General features: G+C 47.8%; 1 protein-coding gene across 11 annotated transcripts in view; it reads right to left on the minus strand.

Moving 5' to 3' along the window:
• Positions 1-26,112, minus strand: part of TNRC6A (trinucleotide repeat containing adaptor 6A) — a 164,229-nt gene that overhangs the window by 127,154 nt on the left and 10,963 nt on the right. The window contains exon 1 of one of the 11 annotated variants that reach the window (XM_043494657.1): positions 6,033-6,198. The exons of the other annotated variants lie outside the window; for them this stretch is intronic. The gene's annotated coding sequence lies outside the window, so the exon portion shown is untranslated. Of the gene's footprint in view, positions 1-6,032; positions 6,199-26,112 lie in introns of those variants that run through there. 11 annotated transcript variants of the gene reach the window in all.

Below are 26,112 nucleotides of genomic sequence, written 5' to 3' on the forward strand. Positions count from 1 at the left end.
ATTTACAGAGTAGATGAACAAGAAAGAACATGGCAGAGGCGCACGATAATGAATACTAGAGACGGTCAGATGAGCTGTCCTGTTTACCTTCTCTTGTATTCAAGACCAGCATTAACTTCCCTCCCAACTCCATGAAAGGGCAGCTGGTTCCTCCCACGCACAGAACTCATTTCATGTGTTATATTCCACACACTTGTCCCTTAGCTTAAACACATTAATACTACTGGATTCCACATCCTTCCCTGTAAGTCCGTTCCGTATTCACCACACATTGTAAAGTGCCACCTGAAATTTTTACTACTGAGACATATATTCCTTCTTAATGTAAACCTATAATCCCTATTTCTGGTCTGTCCAGCAGCCTCCCATAGATCAAACTATCAGCTAGCTGGTTTAAAACCTTCAGTCTTGTTACTTCTTAATCATCTTCGGTCAAAGCTAAATAACCCCAATTTTGTCTTTCCCACCTCATTCATAAGCCCCTCCATTCCACAGAGCATCTCAGCTGCCCTGTGCTGGATTCTTCAGTTTAACTGATCTATCTCAAATGGGGTGACCAGAACTGAAGTCTATATTCCACATGTGGTACAGTAATAGTAAGGGGCCTGCACAATATCCCTAGAATTATGTGATATGTATTGTTAGAAACCTACATCCTATTAACTTTTTATACTGCAGCTCCCTGGACCAGGAATTTAAATGTCAGATCTGTCAGTACAGACAGATCCTTTCCCATTATTGAATTAATTCAATACCATTTGAATCATTCTTAGTTGGGCATTATATTTCCATCCCTATTCAATACCAGTTTGCTCCTAGCCACAGAAAAGCAGGAAGCTCCAGACAAGCAGCTGTGAATGCCTTGTTTCAGGACAGCTTGTATCACAACCTGTTTGTTTTGTTTTCCTTTCCTACTGGTATTAGAAACACATTCACATTAATAGGTGTTTAATGAAACCATAACAGCTTCAAATCCATAGTTAGAAATGGTCTAAAAACAGGGTTGCCTGTTCAATCACATTAGTAAATATTTATGGACTTCAAATCTTCAGGAAACTGCAACAGCCTGCTAACGATTGTCCAAGAATGTTTTTAATGGGCTATAGTTTGTGTTCTGAGCCAAATGTCACCTACCCACTGAAACCACCTCACGTAGCCAGGCAGCTGGAGAGAGTGTTGCATTGCAGCACCACAGACCAGGTCTCTCCCGCCTGGAGACCAGCGGTGCCTGGAACACAAGGCAGGACTTGGCTTCTGGGAATGCATATCCCCCTTCTTCTTCCTCTCATTAAGAGTCAGACTATGGAACACATCTAGGGCATGAACCAACCTCGACGTGAAAGAAGTTAGGAAGAAACTTTCCCTATGAGCTGGCTAGGCCATGGTTGTCCCCTGCAGCGATTTTCGTAAGTGGTACCAGCCATTCTCAGAGGCAGGATACCAGGCTAAGTGGGCCATGGTTCTGATCCAGTACAGCAATTCCTATGTTCCCAGCTGGCAAATTCTCTGCTGGCATAAATCCCTTGATTTCAGTAGATTTATGACCACGGTGAACTTGTTCCTATACATTCAAGAGCCTATCGTTCGTTGTAATTAAAGTAGCATTGGCTGGACGGCTCTCTCCACAACTCAATTCCTCACTCTTCTTCAGTACACCGTAGGCTTTATTTCTAGAGGTCAGAGTTATCATCAGCCTGGCTGAATTATTCTGCACCAGTGATGTCACAGTAACACATTAGAGAGACAGGCTGGTCTCATAGTCTCAGCCCAGTACTGGGAGTCAGGAATCCTCAGGACAAAGCCTGGCTCTGACACTGACTCCCTCTCTGGCCTTGGAGAAGTTGTAAAACTTTCCCAAGCCTCAGTTTCCCCTGCTGTAAAGTATGGCTAACACCACTTACCTCAGCCTGGTCTGCTGAGGAGTAATTACCTAGTGCTCATAAGGTGCTTCTAAAAGGATGCAAGAACTGAGTGTGTTAAGGTTCAATTCTCCCCCCTGCCAGAGGGTGAGAAAGGACTTGAACGTGGGTCTCCCACCTCTCAGGCAGGTGCTCTAAGCACTGAGCTACGGGATATTCGGATGGGAGGGGGGTCCCCCCATCTCTCCTGTTGATGATGTTCCACTGTGGAGAGAGGATGAAAGAGCAATTGGAACAAGGGGACTGGAGCCAGGCGCAGGTCTCCCATGTCCCAGGTGGGTGCCCGAAGCACTGAACTACAGAGTTAGAGCCTTTCTTGCGGTCTCTCTCTGGCCCAATGCCTTTATCCACCATGGAACACGCACGTGCTCTAACCACTGGGCACCACCATCTCTTCCTCCTCCCCATCAGCCGGTTGGGTTTTGAATGGGACCTGATCCAGGAGGCAGCCTCTGAGCATGTCATCTACTAGAACAGGCCCTGGATGCAACTTAGGGAGCCAAACAGATTTTCTCCCCTGGTTGGTGAATTGTCCTAGGGCTTGGGCAGGAGCTAGGTGCCTGGAGGATGCCTAAAGAGAGGGAGCAGTGCATATGCTCAGAGGCAGAAACATTGGCATAGCAGGAACTTGGCCCTGAAAATGTAGGCACCGAGTGAGTTTAGGGGTCTACATGGGTTAGACAGGAGTTTGTGCATCACTGTGGAGCCAAACCTGGGACGTAGGCACCTGAAATAGTGTCTTCGGTGCCTAACTCCTTTTGAGCATCAGACCTAAGCTTTTCACTAAGTATTATTTACAATCAGTTACACAGCAGCCTGTTTCGCCCGGCTCCTCATGTGATGCCTGGTCTGATAGAGGAGTCAGGGGCATTTTGCTTTGGTGCTCACCCTTTTCAGTCCATTTCACCACAGAACACAGGCTGGGACCTTGAATCCAGAGTGGCTGAGAAGTGCTGCAAGGCCACCTCCTGAGCCTCAGATGGCCCCTCATGTCCAACACAGAGTTACCTTCAGCCTCCACATCCTGGCCCTTAGGCAGCCTCCTTTGATTTCTGCATGAAGCTGACATTCCAGATAACGCCCGCCACCCCTTTGGAGTCTGGCAGGGAGAGGGTCTGGCAGGAGCGGCTCGGGGAGGGGAGTCAGGCGTGTCTTTGCTCTTCCTGCTCCACCAGCTGCACTTTGTGCAGAGCTTCCATGCTCCCCATGGGAAAGTGTGCAGTTTATGAAGAGAGCTGGCTCAATAGGATTTTAAAACTCCCGCTTTCCCTGAAACCCTCTAGCTGGCGATGGCCTGCTTGTCTGCCCTACAAAACTTTCATTCTGCCACAAAATTAACTAGGTTGAGAGTGTCTGTCAGCCAGGATGCATCACAGAGGTGTATGCTGAAGAAGGGTCAGACATATTGCCCTGAACTTACACCTGTCGCCTACGTGGCTATGATGTGCCCTCCTGTTCACCCTCCCCAGACGGAGCGCATGGGGCTAGAACATGTTCATTAACATCAGTTCTCCACTCTCACACAAGCTCAGTTCACTGTAATTCAGCTTTGCTCCAGCAAGAAATCCAGTTGTGGGAGTTCAGTGTCTGGTACCATAATTCATGAAAAGAGATTTCCAGAGCACAGCGCATCTTCTGTGGAGAGCTGCGTAGATATGTTTCATTGCCTTTATATTTCACTACAGTTGACAGCTTTTGAAAGGCAAATACATGTACACATGGAATCCTTTGATGAGAGATGCAGTAAAAGCATTTGACAAAGTATGGGATGCATACATGATTATTAAAAGAATCTGGATTTACTGTCTCATTAATGAGATTATACAAGGTGGCCCTTTGCAGCAAATCAATACAAATATTTTCAGTCAAAAAGGCATCCTTCAGCCTACACCCTCCCCCTGCCCTGTCTCCTTAATTCAAATACAACAGTGAGGAGGTTTGGATTTGCCATGTGGATAATTAGGGCACAGTCCCCTACGGCAATACCTGGGCTGGAGAGGGCTCCCATCAAAGCTTCACCTACTAAATTAGTTTAATTATGTCTGTCATTAGTCATCTTTGCTTGAGCCCCCATTTGGAGGCCATTTAAAGGGGATTAGAGAAAATCTTCCCTCTTTAGTACTGTACAATAGTGATTAACCATCAGAAGTCGCAAGGCATTTTCCTACTGAGGAAGTGAAGCAAAACTGAATCTGTAACCACAAAAGCCCAGCGCCCTCCGCTATGAACCAGGACTTGGAGCTCGCATGAGAGAAAGAATTATTAGTGCGACACCTGGGGTGTTAATTGATACACACGGGAGCCCTGGTACAGGGCTGGAGATGAGAGGACTCGGAGAGGAGCCAGGTCAGCTCAAGGAGGTTGTAAATGACATTGGGCAGGATCTTGTAATCCTTACTGAGAATTCTGCGCCACTAGGGAGTGAGTTAGTAGGGCACGGTTTGTTCTCGTTTAGTTATCTATTATCCCTCTAGATCTTAGATGGATCTGTCTACAGCTAGACAGACCCACAGATATATACATATAGACTGATGTGGAAACAGGCACATTTAGATATAGATGTACACAGAACTAGGCACCCCATTCTAGCTGGGCTTAACTAATTCATAACTATCACCCAGAGTGTTAATTACAGAGCATAATTCACTCTGATTCTACAGACCCCTGGAATAGCATCCTCACCCTGCCCTTGCTCCAATCCTACCTGTTCTCCTGCAGCCTCCTCTCCTCTCCCCTCCAGCCCTTGTCCAACTGCTCCCCGCCCAGTTCCTCCTGCCACTGACCCAGGAGGAGACCAGCTGCTCTTGTTCATTAGACAGGAGACGTCACTGCAGTGCTCTCACTGCGAGGCCAGGGGTTTTCTCAGTGCCTGGCATTTACGTTAAGCAGAGCTGTGAATAAACTCCTGACATTTTGAAGTTAACCATGCCCGGCCAGTTGGCTGTTTGCTCTACTCCAAAGCCTGCCAGTTCCCACCTGCCTGAGGTTTCATACCCATTGGGATCCAGGCACCACATGTATTGAAATGCTAAGATGTCGTTCAGAACAGGCCACCATGGCTGCCTAAAATGAACGTGACTGTTCAAGTTCTTTCATTGAAAGTATTACCACTCTGAGCTGTGCAGGTGCAAGTGTGCACATGTAAAAGTTATCTTTGGGTAAACAGAAAGGAAAGTGTACCTGTGTCTTAATACTAGTACTGGATAAACAGAAAGGAAAATAAAAATACAGCTGAACACAGGGTGAAGGAGTCAGGGCAAATCTGACAGCAGCCGCTCGGCAGCCCTGGAGTAGGAGAACTCAGAACTTTCATTGAACCAGTGACTTGTATTTGTCCAACAAATGTGAAGATTTGCAGAACAACCTTTTTGCTTATAAAGTGAGCGGAGGCCCCTGCAGGCACTCAGGGCATTGAGCAAACATTTCCTAATATAAGACAACTCAAAACGTCACACAGCAAACACGGCAAAAGGCAGATCAGATCTAACAGTTCAAAACACAAATGGCATCACAGGGTGTTGACATTCCTAGCCAGTCCAGAAGGGATTTGAGCAGCCTGTTTGGTTTATTAATCCAATGGATTCCTTTAACGTGTGCTTGGAACGTATTAGACAGGCAGAACACATGCCACATTCTGAATGCTACGCTCCCTGTTTCTAATCCGGCTGCCATTTGATTCACTCAGCCCAACAGAGCAAGTCCTAATTATCGTTGAGCCCGGCTCTCTAAATGACCCGGCAGGTGGGGGAGTTATCTATGGAATGTGTGGTGGGATTTCACACCTCTTCTTTTTAACCCAACAAAAGCCGTGAATAAAAATAACAATAAAAAAATAAAACCTAGAAAACAAAAAACCTTTGCCATAAAACCACGGTTGTAATCCCCTCCTGTGTGCACACCAGCTTTCTGCAGCTAATCCTGCCTTCAGCAGAGCCTGTGTCAGCATCTGCAATAACCAGAGGAAACTAGCACTGGCACTAAACAATTCTTTACTCCTGGCAGTGGCACATTGCGGGTGCACTAAAATCAACAGTAGAGGCAGAGATGGGCCCCTTGTTTCAAAAGCTCGTGAATCCTGAACAGAGCATTTGGGTGAATTGGAAAGTGACTTACCCGTCGGTGTGAAAGGATCCCAAGGTAAGTTTCCCTGCAGTAAGCACAGGAGCCTTCGCGAGGAAGGGCGACGAGCAAAGGAAACCTTCTTAAAAAAGGAAAGTAGCACTTGCATCCTTTGCCTTACGAAATGAAAGTGGCATGGTGATTTGCCCTGAGTGCCTGGCAGAGGAACATGCTGGCGCCCGTGCTGAGGGAGACCACTGGGACTAATGGAAAACATTCCCCTGGCTTCTCTTAACTCCTCCTATGGTAGGATACTGACCTTTTCTTGGCTCTGTTCCAGAGGTAAGAGCGAGCGAGTGCTCGAACACAGGCATAGCGGGAGGAAGAGGACACATCATCGGGGCAAAGAGGGGAAGCGAGGCTGGCTGATCACACAGCCTCCTGCCTAAAGGTTCTCCCAGGGAGAGTGTGAATGATCAGCCATTTGCAGAGAGGCTCTTCCCAGGGCTGTCGACAGCAGCTCCACAGACTCTCTGCCTGAACTAGCTAATGCCATTGCATCAGCCAGGACACTGGAGCATGCAGAGCAGAGGCGATTTCTTAGTAACCAAGCCTTAAATAGAAGCAGCCCTCAGTAGCTTCACATTAGCTGCCTTTCTGAATTCAGCGACCTCAAGGGTTCCTGCTCCAGTTTTGGGTTCAGCATCTGTGGAGACAAGTCCGCGGTGCATTCTGTGTTAAATAACGAAGGTTAATTTGATTTGATGCACCACTTCATTATCATAAACAGCTCACACAGTATGTCAGTCTTCTGTAATTACAATTTCCTACAGCCGGCATCTTGTTCATTTCCTGTCATTGATGGTGTTTCCCTATGATCACCTCACAGCTAAGCGCTTCTGCATGAACTTCCCTGAACAGTAATTAGGTATCATTTATTCTGTAGCTGCTGGTTAGACTAATTTACAAAACTAGGACCTGGGATATTAAATGTACTTTTCATTATGGCCGCATTTGTGTCTCATTATTTGAATGTAATTTTGTGTGTGTGTGTGTATGTATGGGGCGGGGGGGGGACACAATGGGAGACTTTTCTTATGAACTGCAGAGTTTTGAACGACTAAACCCTGTTGGAGTCCCACCTCCGACTCACAGACAGAGCAAGGCATGGGGAGGAACCCAAGCATGCAGAGTGGGTGGGTGAAGCAGCTGGTCCATCCCCTCTCACCAGTAACACAGCGGGGGAATGACATGTGCTGGATGCCACTTGGTAGGCTGCAAAAACAGGTCTATGTCCAGCACCTTGCTAGGGGATGAGGGGGCTCCAGATAAGCCGCATGTTTCCGGTCAGCATGGAACCAGAACTGCCTATGCCTGGCACAGCCCCCCCAGATCAGCGTTATCAATAATCTCCACAGTGCCGCTCACCGTGGGAGGCGGGCACTTCACAACCAGGGATTAAAGCACAAACCCGACCAAACCGGGCCTCTGGAGCATGGCGGAATAAACCCCTTTGGAATCTCAGCATGCTGCTAAATGCTCATGACTCAGGGGCCTTGTTCAGACTACTGCTGCCTCTCTGCCACCTCTCACCGCGACACAACCCCGGGCTGCTGGCTCTCACCCGCTACAGGCTGCAGCCACCTGTGAGAGCAGACAGTGAACTCTGCCGAGAGCCAGAGCAGAGGGCGCTCCAAGGAACCAGCTAGGTCTGCAGCCTGGCAGACACCATGCAAACAATGGGCAGAGTAAGAAACTCCCAGCAAGCAAAGAGAGTGGCTCAGAGCTATGAGGAGGCCACAGAGGGCATGGCTGGGACCTCTCATACACCAGGGTAAGGCCGCTGGCTTTGGCAGAGTTGCCTTTTATTAACAGCAGGATAAGCTGGAGGCCCCGAATTCCCTAGGGGAGAGATGGTCTCTCAGACACCTTCCCTTGCTGCCCTTCACTGCAGCTCCCCCGGATTAATAAAACCTCACACAATGGCCATGTAACCCTTCTGCCCGGTGGTTAACAGCAGCAACAAGGCTGGGTGCAATATATTTAGGGCCTCTCTGGATAAATAACTAAACCGTCCTGAGCCCCCACCCAGCCAGTAGAGAGCACCCTAGGGACGCTATTCAAAAAAGGTTTCAGAGTAGCAGCCGTGTTAGTCTGTATTCGCAAAAAGAAAAGGAGTACTTGTGGCACCTTAGAGACTAACTAATAAATAATAAATAAATTTGTTAGTCTCTAAGGTGCCACAAGTACTCCTTTTCTTTATTCAAAGAAGAACTCAGAGGTGCTGATTAGGGTACATCTTCACACCGAGGAGCTAACCCCGGTCGGGGCGCTGGGCTAGACTAGAACATCCAGACTCCAAATCCAGACTTGAGCCAGACCTGAGTTTTCGTTTCCACGCTGGGGCTCTGCTCGCCCTTGTGAGGTGCCAGGACTTATCCCATGATTCTTAGCGCTGCTAAGAAAGAATTGTTTCACGCTGTACTGTGGGAGAATGAGAAAAGGAGGACTTGTGGCACCTTAACAAATTTATTTGAGCATAAGCTTTCGTGAGCTACAGCTCACGTCAAAGAATGTGCATGTCCTTCCTTGGATGAGATGAGTTCCCGAGACTGTGGCCCGAGGTCGTCACCTGCTCTGTGCCCTCTGAATCAGTGCTCCCGATGTCTCCACTGGTCCCTCGACCCTCAGGGCCAATACTGACACCATCCAGAGTCAAAAGCAGCTGCAGCAAGAAAGCGGGCTCTGAACACCAAGTACCCATGTTTGGTGAGTTGCTGGACTGAGAGGTGTTGTCGTTGGTCTTCCAGTACACAGTGCTGAGGGACTTAATTGTCTCCCTACACTGAGGTCCCATCCGGTGAATCCCCCTCTCTGCCAGCTTCTTGCAAATTGCCTCCCAGAACTGCAGATTTTCAGTATCCAAATTGTGGCTCTGACTGACCTCACAAGAGAGACCCCAGAGAACCATGGCAGCCACCTCTGACCAGCTGGCAGCATGCTGGGAGTAGGATATCCTGGACGGCACCTCGGTTTGAGCGTTGCAAAAGCCGAGCAGCAATACAGCCGCCAAACGTGGGGGTTTAATGCTGAACAGGTGCCTATAAACTGGTAGGTGACTTCCAGTGTAGAAGGGAGTAGGAAGAGGGCAAGAAAATATGGCGCTGAGGAAATTGTGAGAAGGCATCGGAGGACTATCAGCACCTGAATTAGTCGGCCTGCATCCACACTGCAAAGGGGGCAAGTAATGAGCCCGCGTGAAAGCAGAGCCTGAAGGAAGAGCTGCAGGGGAAACAGACCCTCCGGGCCACGGCACATGACCGACAAACACTCCTCTTGCTTCCCCACTGGCTCCAACCTGCTCCACCAGCCGTACAGACATGGGCGGCCATTCGCTCCAGCACTGGCAGGGCTGCTGGCAGGACTCCCTCGGTGTTGCTGTTGTCGTCCAGTCTCCTGGGGTGGTGGCTGAGCAGAGCTCTCAGGGAGAGGCACGGAAATCCAGGCTCTGGCCCTGCCCTACGGGGCAAGCTCTCCTCTTGGCTCCCAGACATTACAGTGGTGGGACAGCCGTGATGGTGAGGTTCACCGCATGCACTGATGTGGCAGCTTGTCAGTCTGTCCTGGAGGCTCTGACCTTCCTGCCATGAGGAATCACAGAGCTCAACGTGGACGAGCCAGTCTCAGAACTAAAACAGGATAATGGAGGGGTTTGAGCCAGGCTTCCTCTGCCTACCCATCCCGCCCACCACCCATTTCTCACACACGTGGCTTGGCTTCTGCATGCTCACAAAAACAGTAATGCACTGAGAACAAGCTCATGGTGCATGGCCCTGCAGCTCCTATGGCTTTGATAGGCTCCTGCATTCACCTCTTTGGCAATTCAGTGTAGGCGAAGCTCCTCATGGGGTATCCTTCATTTGCCCCACAGGTCTCTCAGACACCCAGCCAGCGCCGGATTGAGACGTTACAGAGGAAGCCTCGGCCCCAAGGAGCTGAGGCTACACTGAGAGCAACGCGGACAAACACCAGGGGACTGAGGGAGGCAGGAGGGCAGGAGTGACGCTGATGCAGGGTGCTGTGCATTCCCGTCCTTGGGTTGCTCCGCCGCAGGGAGCAAGGTTCCTGCAAGTACAGGCTCCAGCCGGGCTAGCTGCAAATCACTCAAGCAACGTGGCTTCCCACCCCTTCTCTTGGGAGATCACTGCCCAGCCCCATAAACCCTGTTGTGACACCCAGGCCTATTCCCACCTAGGACTCCAGGCTACCCCCTCCGCCCAGCTCTGGGATTGACACCCCTCCAATGTTCGGCAGCAATTTGGCTACACTGAGGACTTGATCCCTTTCATCTCTCCTCTTTGTCACTTCAGCCCTGACAGCAGCAGACGTGGGTCTCTTCTCCAGTGTGTGTCTGGTCTGTATCCAGCATTCAGATGCTATGGCAATTACAAACAAATGCAGCTGCCCATGGGGTGACTTATGCGTTACTGCCCTAACTGCGAGCACCGTGCCCTGAAGGCTTCCAGACTCACCTCTGTTGGGACTGCGAGAGGGGCAGGCCCAAGGGCCGGAGACAAGCCCTTAGAACAGTAACCGACAACTCAGAGAGCCTCCCTGGCAGGTCTAAGGAGAGGAACATTTTCCCTAAGAGCTGACGGAGATGCTCAGTTAATAAGATGTAAATGCCCTCTGTAATCACATACTGGGGCTCTGCAGTAACTGAGTTAGTGGGGACTTTGCCAGTGCTGCCAGTGCATCAAACAATGCAGCCGCTTTAGGAGGTGGCTCTGATCCCACTTGTATTTATTAGTGTAATTCTATTACATTACTGGGGAACAGCTGTAGGCACTTGAATGTCGAATAAGGCCAGTGTTTTTTTTATTCCGCACTGGAAAGCCGTGAACATCTGCCAGCCTTGCAGCAGTAGAGTGGTCATTTCCATCAGTCAATGTTTGCCATTCTTGACCTGACTTCCCTGAAAATCTCATTTCAAAATCTACTCTGCCAGCATTTCCTTTCTAGAAATCCAGAGTCATGCTGCCAAAGGACAGCGATTCTAACAACAACCCACAGTAGCTACAATGGCAGCATTGAAAGCACAGTGTTCTAGGGACATTCCACCCACCCCTGCTGCCATAACAGCCTTTGGCAGGAGCCCAGGATGCTGGATTCCTGGTACACAGGCCGTGCAGGAGCATTTCACCCCCCCTGGACCAGGTAAATTAGAGCAGCAGTGAAAAAGTTAACCTGGCAGCAGGCAACTGCCATTCATTCATCTCCACATCCGCGAATATGCTGTCATTGTATAGGCAAGCGGGAGGTTGGGGGGCGGGGGAGGGTGTGTAACAAATGATCTCAAGTATTAATGACCCAGTGGCAGTGCAGAAGGCAGCAGGCCTGCCACTTTTAATTGAATGAAATGATTCGGCATCAAGTTCCATCATGTGGAACTCGCAGGGAACAATGGAATGTTTAAACACGACAGTATTTTACAGACAGCGAGTTTCAGCTTAATTATTGTATCCACGCTATGGAGCAAGCTTTCCACGACACAGCGATTTATTCTCGCTCATGCGGTGGGTGTGCAAATCAGCCACCCAGCTGATATATATTGCCATGTAGATGTCTGTAACAATGATTCTGTATAGATAAAAGAAGCCAGGGCTGAAGCAAGCCAGTGTTTTATATGGTATTAAAAAGTCATCTAAGAGAAGACACAAGGAGCAGTGTAGCACTGTGGTTCACAGCCATAATCACTGAAGCGACAGAAGCTAAAGCTTTAACAACCCTCCCCAACTGCCACCATCAGTGAACCTTTTACTCTGTTAAAGTAACAAAAAGCTGGAAGTTTTCTGATGAGGATTTTCCCAGCAGCCTATGAAAGGAAGGCCCTTCTGTTGCAGAGTCAGAGGGAATGCGTGCTGTTGATGCCGCAGGAGTGTTAAAGCTTGTCTCCCATCCAGAATGCTCCACCTTTTGCTCCAAATTGTCTCAGATTTAATTACATCCACGTTTGGGGGGGTGGGGGGAGAGGAGATGTGTGATTGGTTTTATTTGATAAATTATACAGATGTTTGATATCTTTCTTATTTGTGGCCAGAAAAACAGGACAACACAGGCACACATTGTAGATATCAAAACCCTTGAGAAGACAAATCCCTCAATGCTAAAAGGGTCAAAAGCAGCACAAACCTGTTAGGGGAGGAGGTAATTTGTTGTTGTTAAGTTCAAAAAATGTAATAAAAGCCCGGAGTTTGGGTTCTTTAAATATACGGGCCAGATCTCCAGCTGGTTTAAACTGCCTCATCTCCACTGGAGTCAATAGAGCTGTGCAGATTTACACTCATGGAGGCTCTGGCCCATCTATCTTTAACTAAGATCGTACATTTACAATCCTTTCCCTCGCCAAGGGGTCCGAGTGCTGGCTGGGCACCAAGAACTCCGGGCATAGGAAACAACAATTAAAATACAACACCACACCACACTGTTCAACCACAGCCAACCCTACTCGAACCGCCAGACAGGACAGCGGCATCCATAAGAGAGGTGCCAAGTAAGGCTGGGCTCTAAAAAGGGATTGACACGCAAAACATAAAACATAAGAACATAAGAATGGCCATACTGGGTCAGACCAAAGGCCCATCCAGCCCAGTGTCCTGTCTGCCGACAGTGGCCAATGCCAGGTGCCCCAGAGGGAGTGAACCTAACAGGTAATGATCAAGTGATCTCTCTCCTGCCATCCATCTCCACCCTCTGACAAACAAAGGCTAGGGACACCATTCCTTACCCCTCCTGGCTAATAGCCATTAATGGACTTAACCTCCATGAATTTATCCAGTTCTCTTTTAAATCTTTTTATAGTCCTAGCCTTCACAACCTCCTCAGGCAAGGAGTTCCACAGGTTGACTGTGCGCTGTGTGAAGAACAACTTCCTTTTATTTGTTTTAAACCTGCTGCCCATTAATTTCATTTGGTGGCTCCTCATTCTTATATTATGGGAACAAGTAAATAACTTTTCCTTATTCACTTTCTCCACACCACTCATGATTTTATAGACCTCTATCATATCCCCCCTTAGTCTCCTCTTTTCCAAGCTGAAAAAGTCCTAGCCTCTTTAATCTCTCCTCATATGGGACCTATTCCAAACCCCTAATCATTTTAGTTGCCCTTCTCTGAACCTTTTCTAATGCCAGTATATCTTTTTTGAGATGAGGGGGCCACATCTGTATGCAGTATTCAAGATGTGGGCATACCATGGATTTATATAAGGGCAATAAGATATTCTCCGTTTTATTCTCTATCCCTTTTTTAATGATTCCTAACATCCGGTTTGCTTTTTTGAGTGCCGCTGCACGCTGTGTGGATGTCTTCAGAGAACTATCCACGATCACTCCAAGATCTTTCTCCTGATTAGTTGTAGCTAAATTAGCCCCCATCATATTGTATGTATAGTTGGGGTTATTTTTTCCAATGCGCATTACTTTACATTTATCCACATTACATTTCATTTGCCATTTTTTTGCCCAATCATTTAGTTTTGTGAGATCTTTTTGAAGTTATTCAGAGTCTGCTTTGGTCTTAACTATCTTGAGCAGTTTAGTATCATCTGCAAACTTCGCCACCTCACTGTTTACCTCTTTCTCCAGATCATTTATGAATAAGTTGAATAGGGTTGGTCCTAGGACTGACTCTTGGGGAACACCACTAGTTACCCCTCTCCATTCTGAAAATTTACCATTTATTCCTACCCTTTGTTCCCTATCTTTTAACCAGTTCTCAATCCATGAAAGGATGTTCCTTCTTATCCCATGACAACTTAATTTACATAAGAGCCTTTGGTGAGGGACCTTGTCAAAGGCTTTCTGGAAATCTAAGTACTCTGTGTCCACTGGATCCCCCTTGTCCACATGTTTGTTGACCCCCTCAAAGAACTCTAATAGATCAGTAAGACCTGATCTCCCTGTACAGAAACCATGTTGACTTTTGCACAACAATTTATGTTTTTCTTTAGAGAAGCATTAGAGACAGAAAAACACTGGCACATTTTCTAACAAATGTAACTATGAAGAAGCTGTTGGCTGAGGAGTACAAACGACCCCCTGAATAAGCTGGAGCAGGACAAGTTGGATTCAAAGCTAAGTTTTTAAATGCTCTGACTCTGTACACATATCCATCCCCCTCCGCACTCCTCCAGCAGGCCGGGCCATGAGGGCTTCAGCTCGCATTTTCGTGGTAATGAGACGGGCCCCCCTCTCCTTGGACTCCAGAGCGCGCAACACAGGCTGCAAGATGGAATCTATCATCTGAATCTATTCCCTCAAACAATGAATGGCAATAACGATGGATTAATTCTGAATGCCAGGGAACGTTCCAGCGCTCGCTTGGATCTAGTGGGATGGCTCCCACGTGCAACGCTTTCCCTGCCAGCCCTGCTGGCTCCCTGCCACGTCTCTCCCAGCTCGCGCCTGGCAAAACAAAAGGTTCTAGTGTGTGTTTACAAAGCAAAGTGACATATTCACAAGATGCCTTTACACACTGCGGAAGGCAGCAGCGGCACAGCCCCCATTCACAGGGAAGCGAACAAAGAGCAAGTCTGACAAAATTCATTTCTATTTATGGTTTTTGTTTCTTTTTTTTTAATTGAAATATCCATGGACCTGAACTGATGGTATTTGCACTGACTGCTGAATTAGCAGAGTACTAGACTGTAACAATATAAAATATATATTGTTAAAAGCCACTTAAGGCTTTCTCTGGAAGGGCTTCCTGAACCTTTGAACAAGAACCCAGGGGACAGTCCTTTATTACCACTGTGACCAGGGTCAATTGCTCTAGAACTGAGAAAATTATTTAGGAGGTGATCAGCCTATTAAACCATTAACACATACGTTACTTTAGCTGCTGATCTGGCCTCTGTCTTTATTGCATTGTGTGTTGTGCTTGGGAATTTACTGGCATTTTATTCAGTACATAGCTACATGCACAACAAAAAAGACCAGATAACAGGTTTGCATTGACCAAGTTACAAAGGAAGCCTCTCATTTCTCAGGACTTACTTTGACTATTTTGTTTTTATGCTTTTCTTATATGGTGTAAACAAAGCCACAAATTGCAGGTCTTTAATCTACAGAGATTCTTCAGACTGTCAAAAATCAAATTTAGTTATTACCATCAGAATCTCGATCTGTCTTTAAGTGTAAGTGCTCACACTGGAAATGCATGATGAACTAGTGGATCCTCTCCTTTGAAAGTGATAAAGCATCAAATCTCGAAAATAAATGGGCTGTTACAGCTGTGGGCACCCTGTGGTTACAATACAGCAAGGAGAGGCAGATAGTACTTTGGAGAAAAAGGGGCATTTATTTCTGTCTGTCAAGACTTGGGAAAGATAGAGAACATACAAGGGACAGAAATTAGTGTCTTAATCTAGTACATTTACGCTCTTCGCTTTTTAAAATGCCTTTTGGCTAGTCATTTTCTTGCATCTGATGTTTTATTATCACATCTCTTATGACATTTTCAGATACTTATTAAATCAAGACTGGGGTTTGCTGCTCTGTGTGCAGCATCTGATAGCAAATTCCGAGACGGAGCAAAAAGGAGCGGGTGAGATGGAGTAAGCTGGGAGATACTGGGCAGAGTCTGCTGTCTCTCACATTGGTATAAAGCTCGACTGGAGATTTCCAAGGGCAGACAGAGCTCAGAACCTGGCCCAGTGCCTGTGCGCAGCAGGGGACGGAAGAGTTGGAGCACACGCATCCTGCAGGGAGCTGGGATCGCATGAGGCGAGACAGGGGCTGTGCGGCAGCAACTTCCCGACAGAGTGAGGTGCTTTGGTTTGAAAATCCATTGTCTGGTAGGTTAGTACCAGAAAGCAACTAATTTTCTTAAGTAGTCAAAAAACTTTTCTGGCACATTCAATGCTGATGAAGCTGCCAGATTCCCCCCTGCGGGTGACTGGAATGAGTCCTCTTGTTAGGCCCACGTGGCCCTCTCAGCCTTCAGTGGGGGGAATTCAGTCTCCAGGCTAGTCAGTGCCTGTGACAGAAGTGCCCTTTGAGATGTGAGTCCTTCCCCACTGGGACCTCGAACAAGACCCACCAGATGCACCACACCTGAGTCCATCAGGGCAACAATTTTCCATCTCCACAGGCTGGGGCTGGATTTGAACCAGTGCCTTACAGTGAAAAGGTCTTGTTGCTGCTTGCACGCTGTCTGGAGGAGATGGCTGGGCAAACATCTCTTTGTTTAAAAACCATAAATAACGGTGTGGCTGAACAGAGTAATTTAAAAGGGAAAAGCCCTTACTTGTGCAGGGGCACCACACAACTTGCCAAACAGTTGGTCCCACCCCGAGGCCCCGCCATGGCACACTGTAGGCGTCTCCAGCTGCAGATTACTTGTGCAGCAGGCTCTCAGCAGGGTTTGAGGGAAGCCAGGTGCAAGACTGCCCTGCACTCCCTCTTCTGGCCACTGGTGTGTACTGAGTACACAACTAATGACCTGAGGGCTCAGCAGCAGGTGCCCTAGAAATTAAGAGCTCCCCTGAGTAGCCCTCTGAAAGGAAGAGCTCTCCTCCTCTGGCTGAGTTAAAGCTGCTCCCTTGGACTGGTGGAATCCCAGGGGGTGGCTCCTGCAGGGCTTTGTCGGGGGGTTCAGGTCATCGTAGTTAATTGGGAAGGTGTCCGGGCTGTTTTGCATTACACACTTGGGCCTGGTCTGCTCTACATTTGTTCTTAATAGATCCCACCACTGCACCTGCTGGGGAATTGATGAACTGGGAGCACTAGTGCAGACGTGGCTCTAAGCAGCTGCCAGCATTTTAACCGTGTCCTCTAGACCTGCTGCAAGCGACGGGTGGCTTATGCTAGCACATCCACTGATGGCACTGTTGCTGGAGCAGGACCTGGCGCAGACACAACCCATCCATGGCAAGATCGCAGCCCAGCCTGATCTTCAGCTGAAGGGAATCCAATAGCTAAGACCCCACCTCCTCCCACAGATGCTCATGGGGTCAAAGCTGAGCCCTTCAACCTACGCATCCCCATTGAGTATTGCTGCTGGGACGGGATGCTGAGAAACAGGAAGTCTACAAAATCGCTGGGCCTTGCTCTATTTAAGAATCGGGAGGTTTAGCAGGACCCAGAAAGGAACTGGCAGTCAAAGCAAAGTGTGGCATGTTGGAGAGGAGTGTCCTGATGGGCGTGGCACACCGAGATGGCAGGTTGCTGCCTGCAGCCCCAAGCACAGTCTCTGGGTGGCCTTCTGTAGCAGCCCCAAGGAGAGCATAGTGCATCAAGCCAGCATGTGGCGATTGGTACTGGAGCACTGTGGCTAGGAATGTACCCAGGAGGAAAGGGAGAGGTGGCTGGCTAGCTGCACAGGAAGGAAGGTATTCCTAGCCCTGCTGCTGTCTGGGTGTTCAGGAGCAATGAAGTTTCCAGTAGGATCCCAAGGCTGCACCCCTCGTTGTCCAGCACTCCCAATGGAAGCAAAGCTCACAACTCCAGCCGAGCAGAATCATTTCCATGTTACTGGGACAGGGCCTGTCAGCTGCTCTCTAGCCAGGTACCCAGTTCACTCAGGCAGCAGGGAAACCACTTTGTTTACATCTGTTTGGAAGGAGATGTAGCACTGGGACCACCCACATATTGGTGGCACAGACACCTTGATGTCTCTCAATCTCTCCTGGAACCTTATGCAGATGCTGAATAAAAGGCAACAGAGTCAAGACCAGAAAGACTCCACAAGCAAGGAACCTCAGTGAACAGAAGCAAAGATCCACCACAACCCTCTGGGTTCTACCAGCTTAAAGCGACTCTGACCTTAGGGTCATTGCCCTGATAGGTGTGCAGCACCTTTGCAACCAAGAGTGTCAGTAGCTGCAGGCAGGTCCAGGAATCTTAGCCTGAACACTGGACCCATACCCACTCCAACAGGACTTCAAGCATCGTCTCTGTGCCTAGCCTGGACATGGTCAAAGCTACAAGGGTTGGCCCGCCACCACCTTCTGGGTGACCTTAGCTGGGAGAGAGTTTAGGAATCAGGCAAAGGTGAGCAATATCATCAGCGTGAAGTGATGCACCAGCACCAATCAGGCCCTGTATGTTTATGCATTAACAACATTGCTCCTCCATTTTAAAAAGACAGTAATCCAATTCCTTGAATGGAGAAACTGCAAGGCCAGTGATCAAAGTATCATACATAGTATGTCAATCAATGGCCGGATTCTCCACAGTGTTACACTGACTTTCAAGGCCAGAAGGGGCCACATCAGTCTGACCTGCAGAGCACAGGCCAGAGAACCTAGAGCAGAGCTTTTTGAAAAACACTCAACCTTGATTTACAAACAGTCAGTGATGGAGAATCCAGTTGTTCCAGTGGTTAATTACATCCATGGTGTCAGATCAGCGTAATGCCCAGGAGAACCAGGCCCCCAGGACATTCCTATTATGTGCAAGCACCATGGCTCCAGGCAGCATTCAGTGGCACATCTGGCATATCGGCTTCACTCTCTGGTGCGCTGAAATCTAGTCTTTCCCTCACTCTCAGCACTGCTTGTTTGCCTGCCTGTTACCTTAAAAGGCCACACTGACTGTGTTAGAGAGGTTTCAGAATAGCAGCCGTGTTAGTCTGTATTCGCAAAAAGAAAAGGAGTACTTGTGGCACCTTAGAGACTAACAAATTTATTACAGCATAAGCTTTCGTGAGCTACAGCTCACTTCATCGGATGCATTTGGTGGAAAAAACAGAGGGGAGATTTATGTACACACACAGAGAACATGAAACAATGGGTTTATCATACACACTGTAAGGAGAGTGATCACTTAAGATAAGCCATCACCAGCAGCGGGGGGCGGGGCGGGGGGAAAGGAGGAAAACCTTTCATGGTGACAAGCAAGGTAGGCTAATTCTAGCAGTTAACAAGAATATCAGAGGAACGGTGGGGGGTGGGGTTGGGTGGGGTGGGGGGAGAAATAACATGGGGAAATAGGCTTGAATAGAGACTGGGAATGGATGAGTCATTTCACAAAGTAAACCTAAGTTAATCGTATCCAGTTTGCAAATTAATTCCAATTCAGCGGTCTCTCGTTGGAGTCTGTTTTTGAAGCTTTTTTGTTGAAGTATAGCCACTCTTAGGTCTGTGATCGAGTGACCAGAGAGATTGAAGTGTTCTCCAACTGGTTTTTGAATGTTATAACTCTTGACGTCTGATTTGTGTCCATTTATTCTTTTACGTAGAGACTGTCCAGTTTGGCCAATGTACATGGCAGAGGGGCATTGCTGGCACATGATGGCCTATATCACATTGGTGGATGCGCAGGTGAACGAGCCTCTGATAGTGTGGCTGATGTGATTAGGCCCTATGATGGTGTCCCCTGAATAAATATGTGGACAGAGTTGGCAATGGGCTTTGTTGCAAGGATAGGTTCCTGGGTTGGTGGTTCTGTTGTGTGGTGTGTGGTTGCTGGTGAGTATTTGCTTCAGGTTGGGGGGTTGTTTGCAAGGACTGGTCTGTCTCCCATGATCTGTGAGAGTGATGGGTCGTCCTTCAGGATAGGTTGTAGATCCTCGATGATGCATTGGAGAGGTTTTAGTTGGGGGCTGAAGGTGATGGCTAGTGGCATTCTGTTATTTTCTTTGTTGGGCCTGTCCTGTAGTAGGTGACTTCTGGGTACTTTTCTGGCTCTGTCAATCTGTTTCTTCACTTCAGCAGGTGGGTATTGTAGTTGTAAGAATGCTTGATAGAGATCTTGTAGGTGTTTGTCTCTGTCTGAGGGGTTGGAGCAAATGTGGTTGTATCTTAGAGCTTGGCTGTAGACAATGGATCATGTGGTATGATCTGGGTGAAAGCTGGAGGGATGTAGGTAGGAATAGTGGTCAGTAGGTTTCCGATATAGGGTGGTGTTTATATGACCATCGCTTATTAGCACCGTAGTGTCCAGGAAGTGGATCTCTTGTGTGGACTGGTCCAGGCTGAGGTTGATGGTGGGATGGAAATTGTTGAAATCATGGTGGAATTCCTGAAGGACTTCTTTTCCATGGGTCCAGATGATGAAGATGTCATCAATGTAGCGCAAGTAGAGTAGGGGCATTAGGAGACGAGAGCTGAGGAAGCGTTGTTCTAAGTCAGCCATAAAAATGTTGGCATACTGTGGGGCCATGCGGGTACCCATCGCAGTGCCGCTGATTTGAAGGTATACATTGTCCCCAAATGTGAAATAGTTATGGGTGAGGACAAAGTCACAAAGTTCAGCCACCAGGTTAGCCGTGACATTATCGGGGACACTGTCCCTGACGGCTTGTAGCCCATCTTTGTGTGGAGTGTTGGTGTAGAGGCTTCTACATCCATAGTGGCCAGGATGGTGTTTTTAGGAAGATCACCAATGGACTGTAGTTTTCTCAGGAAGTCAGTGGTGTCTCGAAGATAGCTGGGAGTGCTGGTAATGTAGGGCCTGAGGAGGGAGTCTACATAGCCAGACAATCCTGCTGTCAGGGTGCCAACGCCTGAGATGATGGGGCATCCAGGATTTCCAGCTTTATGGATCTTGGGTAGCAGACAGAATACCCCAGGTCGGGGTTCTAGGGGTGTGTCTGTGTGGATTTGTTCTTGTGCTTTTTCAGGGAGTTTCTTGAGCAAATGCTGTAGTTTCTTTTGGTAACTCTCAGTGGGATCAGAGGGTAATGGCTTATAGAAAGTGGTGTTGGAGAGCTGCCTAGTAGCCTCTTGTTCATACTCCGACCTTTTCATGATGACGACAGCACCTCCTTTGTCAGCCTTTTTGATTATGATGTCAGAGTTGTTTCTGAGGCTGTGGATGGCACTGTGTTCTGCATGGCTGAGGTTATGGGGTAAGCGATGCTGCTTTTCCACAATTTCAGCTCGTGCACGTCGGCGGAAGCACTCTATGTAGAAGGGTATTCTATCTGCTACCCAAGATCCATAAACCTGGAAATCCTGGATGCCCCATCATCTCAGGCGTTGGCACCCTGACAGCAGGATTGTCTGGCTATGTAGACTCCCTCCTCAGGCCCTACGTTACCAGCACTCCCAGCTATCTTCGAGACACCACCGACTTCCTGAGGAAACTACAGTCCATTCGTGATCTTCCTAAAAACACCATCCTGGCCACTATGGATGTAGAAGCCTCTACACCAACATTCCACACAAAGATGGGCTACAAGCCGTCAGGAACAGTATCCCCGATAATGTCACGGCTAACCTGGTGGCTGAACTTTGTGACTTTGTCCTCACCCATAACTATTTCACATTTGGGGACAATGTATATCTTCAAATCAGCGGCACTGCGATGAGTACCCGCATGGCCCCACAGTATGCCAACATTTTTATGGCTGACTTAGAACAACGCTTCCTCAGCTCTCGTCTCCTAATGCCCCTACTCTACTTGCGCTACATTGATGACATCTTCATCATCTGGACCCATGGAAAAGAAGCCCTTGAAGAATTCCACCATGATTTCAACAATTTCCATCCCACCATCAACCTCAGCCTGGACCAGTCCACACAAGAGATCCACTTCCTGGACACTATGGTGCTAATAAGCGATGGTCACATAAACACCACCCTATATCGGAAACCTACTGACCGCTATTGCTACCTACATGCCTCTAGCTTTCATCCAGATCATACCACTCGATCCATTGTCTACAGACAAGCTCTACGATATAACCGCATTTGCTCCAACCCCTCAGACAGAGACAAACACCTACAAGATCTCTATCAAGCATTCTTACAACTACAATACCCACCTGCTGAAGTGAAGAAACAGATTGACAGAGCCAGAAGAGTACCCAGAAGTCACCTACTACAGGACAGGCCCAACAAAGAAAATAACAGAACGCCACTAGCCATCACCTTCAGCCCCCAACTAAAACCTCTCCAACGCATCATCAAGGATCTACAACCTATCCTGCAGGACGACCCATCACTCTCACAGATCATGGGAGACAGGTCAGTCCTTGCTTACAGACAGCCCCTCAATCTGAAGAAAATACTCACCAGAAACCACACACCACACAACAGAACCACCAACCCAGGAACCTATCCTTGCAACAAAGCCCGTTGCCAACTCTGTCCACATATCTATTCAGGGGACACCATCATAGGGCCTAATCTCATCAGCCACACTATCAGAGGCTCGTTCACCTGCGCATCTACCAATGTGATATATGCCATCATGTGCCAGCAATGCCCCTCTGCCATGTACATTGGTCAAACTGGACAGTCTCTACATAAAAGAATGAATGGACACAAATCAGACGTCAAGAATTATAACATTCAAAGACCAGTTGGAGAACACTTCAATCTCTCTGGTCACTCGATTACAGACCTAAGAGTGGCTATCCTTCAACAAAAAAGCTTCAAAAACAGACTCCAATGAGAGACTGCTGAATTGGAATTAATTTGCAAACTGGATACGATTAACTTAGGCTTGAAAGGAGACTGGGAATGGATGAGTCATTACACAAAGTAAACCTATTTCCCCATGTTATTTCTCCCCCCACCCCACCCAACCCCACCCCCCACTGTTCCTCAGATATTCTTGTTAACTGCTGGAAATAGCCTACCTTGCTTGTCACCATGAAAGGTTTTCCTCCTCCCCCCCCCCCCCCCCCCCCCCGCTGCTGGTGATGGCTTATCTTAAGTGATCACTCTCCTTACAGTGTGTATGATAAACCCATTGTTTCATGTTCTCTGTGTGTGTGTGTATATAAATCTCTCCTCTGCTTTTTCCACCAAATGCATCCGATGAAGTGAGCTGTAGCTCACAAAAGCTTATGCTCTAATAAATTTGTTAGTCTCTAAGGTGCCACGAGTACTCCTTTTCTTTTTGTGTTAGAGAGAAAACTCAGTGGAAACCCCACTCCTGGAGGAGATCCAGTTTGTCAAGACTCACTTAGAGCAAATCTTCAGGAGCCCGTTAGAACCCTGCAGAGGAGAGGCAGCAGCGTGAAAGCAAACCCCGCTAACGTGTGACTTTCCAGTTTCTTATCCATCTTGTACCCCTTCCACTTCTCTCCCCTTTGCCATGCTGTGCAGGGGGTACCGGCCCTCCCCCTCCCGGGCAGTGCTGCCCAGTCCAGTTCTTGAATAGCAGACAGCGAGGTTTCAGCTTCTCAGCAGGATACTCTTCACAAACTCCAAACCCCTCATCCCACAGCTAAACCCCTGGGGGATGCCTGGCTGAGCAAACACTCCATTTGCTGGCTGCCTTCTCAATTACTGACCATTTGTTAACAGCCTTTGACAAATTAAAACTTAATTCCTCATGCTAATCGCGAAATGTTGTTCTCCTGGAGTCTCCTGCAGTTTACAGCTCCCAGCAGTGTCCCTTTCTCCCAGTCAATATGGCAGAAAGCAGCAGCAGCTCGGAGAGCCACTCACTCAGGGCATGCCTGATTTCTCTCCCTGCAACACAGCAATTTTCAACTTAACGATGTTAAAAAATATGTCTGTGCCTCCTCCTTGTCTGGGGAGATAGGAGAGGAGAGTGCTGTCTCCATGGCCCACACAGTCCTTGGCTTCTCTGTTGAGATCCACAATGGTGTGTTGTGAGAGCTTTATATTGACGTTCTATAAAATTAAAATGTACTGCATGGTAAAAATTGGCTAGTTCTATATTTGCTGTCCATATCCTCTAGCTAGGGCTACTGGAAACATGGGCCAGGGAAATGCCATAGCCAGAACTCAGCCTCTCTCTAGAGTTCAGGCTTTTTTCAGACTTTTAAACTTCCTTAGTAAAACAACAAAACAAACATGAAAACTCCAAGCCCTCCACTCTGTGACACCGGGAAAGCTTTCCAATTAGAAGTAGCAGCAGTAACTAGGTGCACTGAATACACGTCCTTACGGACTGTGAAATCCATAGAATTAGAATATATACATGGGGGGAGGGTTGTGTATACATTTATTTATATGAAAAATGATCAAATTTATATGTATTGAATTTCAGGGCTGACTCTGGTCACATGTGCCAGAGCAACTTTTTTAAAATTTCAAACCTGTATTTCTGCATTTTGGCTTTTTTTGGCTGAAACAATACAAAAGGATTTTGGGACATGGGGGTCAAAGGAAAGAAAAATGGGGACTTTGAAGTTATGGAAGACAAAGGGTGGTTTTGGAGTCACTGAAGGTTTTGAACTCCTGATTAGTCAGCTGTAAACAGGGAAGAATGCAGGCAGCCACGGCAAAACCACAAAAATTAGGGGGTTTGGACTCTGTACTGCCCCCAGCCCCTGCAGACTCAGATGTTAAGCCCCAAGAGAACAGCTTCCTTGGGAAAGACATGGGACTGCTGGTTCCAGGACAGCGTGGAAATACAGCGAGCACATGCACCTTCCTTGGGTACTTGGCACCACTGGTTCCAGGGGCAGAAGGGGGATGCTTTGTTCAGATATAAGAGAACAGGATCAAATGCTTGATTCCAAAAATGAGAGCCGTCTCAGAGTGGAATGTTAAGAGAGCAGGTGGCCTGTCCCTGCTTTCCCCTCTCACGCTTGTTACCACCTCACCTACTCCTGTTGCTCACCAACAAGGGAAAACAGCACTGCTGAAATGCAGGTTCTGCAACGAGAATGGACGGCCTAGAAATCCGCAGTAGAAAATCAGACCCATTAGATCACTGAAAAGCTTTGTGCTCAGTGGGGATGCCCAAGGTCAAGTGTACCCTACAACAACAAGAGGCAGATTTCCTAGTGCTCATTAGTCGCAGATCAGCGAGCTGGGCCATGTGACCTCTCACACTAAGTGCTTAAAGAAAAGGAGTACTTGTGGCACCTTAGAGACTAACAAATTTATTAGAGCATAAGCTTTCGTGAGCTACAGCTGTAGCTCTCGAAAGCTTATGCTCTAATAAAATTGTTAGTCTCTAAGGTGCCACAAGTACTCCTTTTCTTTTTGCGAATACAGACTAACATGGCTGCTACTCTGAAACCTGTCACTAAGTGCTTAGTGCCTCTCTCCCCCTTCCCCCAGCTATCAAAATGCCTCCACAATGGGTGGGTTCGAATAGGGACCCGATCTGATTGATAACTAAAAACTAACAAAAAACTCAGGAAATGCAACTAGCTCAGAACAGGCCGCCAAAATGAGGGTTTCCCCTCATTCCTCCCTCTGCTGCTCGCTGGTTGCCACGAGAGAGAATGAAGCAAAAATCGGTTCGACTGGGAAATACACAAGTTACTGTGGGAGCAAGTGAAGTGTGGGGAGATTCTCCCCTCACAGCCCCTGGGGAGAGTGTACCAGCCCCGGCTGCTCATGCTGGCCTAGAGCTCGGAGAGGGCAGAGTCTGAGTGGCTTGCAGACCCCCTGAATGCAGTGGGGTGGTTAGGGGGAGGCATGTCAGCACTATCTCCCTGGTACAGAGCAGCAGGCTCCTGACTCAACTCCGAGTCAAGAATGTCAGGCCTGCCCTCCCAGCCTGAAACACACTTGCTAACAACACTATCATTAACTGAACATTTACCTACAAGGAGAAATATTTTCTTAGCACTGGCATTTGATACAAATGGGCGAGTTGAACTAAAGGCTGCAGCCTGGGTTTTGAAAAGGGGAAGACTTTACATTGCAGTCTCAGATCAGGGAGCCTTAGCCAGGGATGTACAGGAGAGAGAGAGAGAGGGAGGGAGATACTTGTGAGCTTTTTCAGTGAGTTGCCTTTAGACTCTAGAAAGTAAGGGACCAATTCAGCGAAAAAGAGGGGCTCCACTAGGTGGTATTTTTATAGCACAGCTGCCTCTAGATGTGATGTCGCTCCAGTGTGCAGACCAACCCACAAACCATACCCGGGGAAAATTCCAATACACCCTTGTTTATGAATGGGCCCACTTCCAGATGCATTCCCTTTGCTTTGGTTTGCCTCATGAGCTATTTCATTTACAAGAGAGGATCCTTCTAAAGTTAAATGCCCTTTCATTTACAAATGCAAAATGAATGCTTTGTCTCCAAAAAGAACAAGACCAAAAATACAACAGAGCTTTATGTGTTCCCTGGTTTTAGGGCAGGGGAGAATAGAGAGCTCTATGACACCTTGTCTGAGACAGGGGAGATAAGGTAGGAAACCAGGTACAAGAAAAGCATCTGCCAGAGTGGTGAAAGAACAAACTTTGCATC

This window comes from Dermochelys coriacea, chromosome 10 (genome assembly GCF_009764565.3).
Source record: "Dermochelys coriacea isolate rDerCor1 chromosome 10, rDerCor1.pri.v4, whole genome shotgun sequence".
Lineage (NCBI taxonomy): Eukaryota > Metazoa > Chordata > Testudines > Dermochelyidae > Dermochelys > Dermochelys coriacea.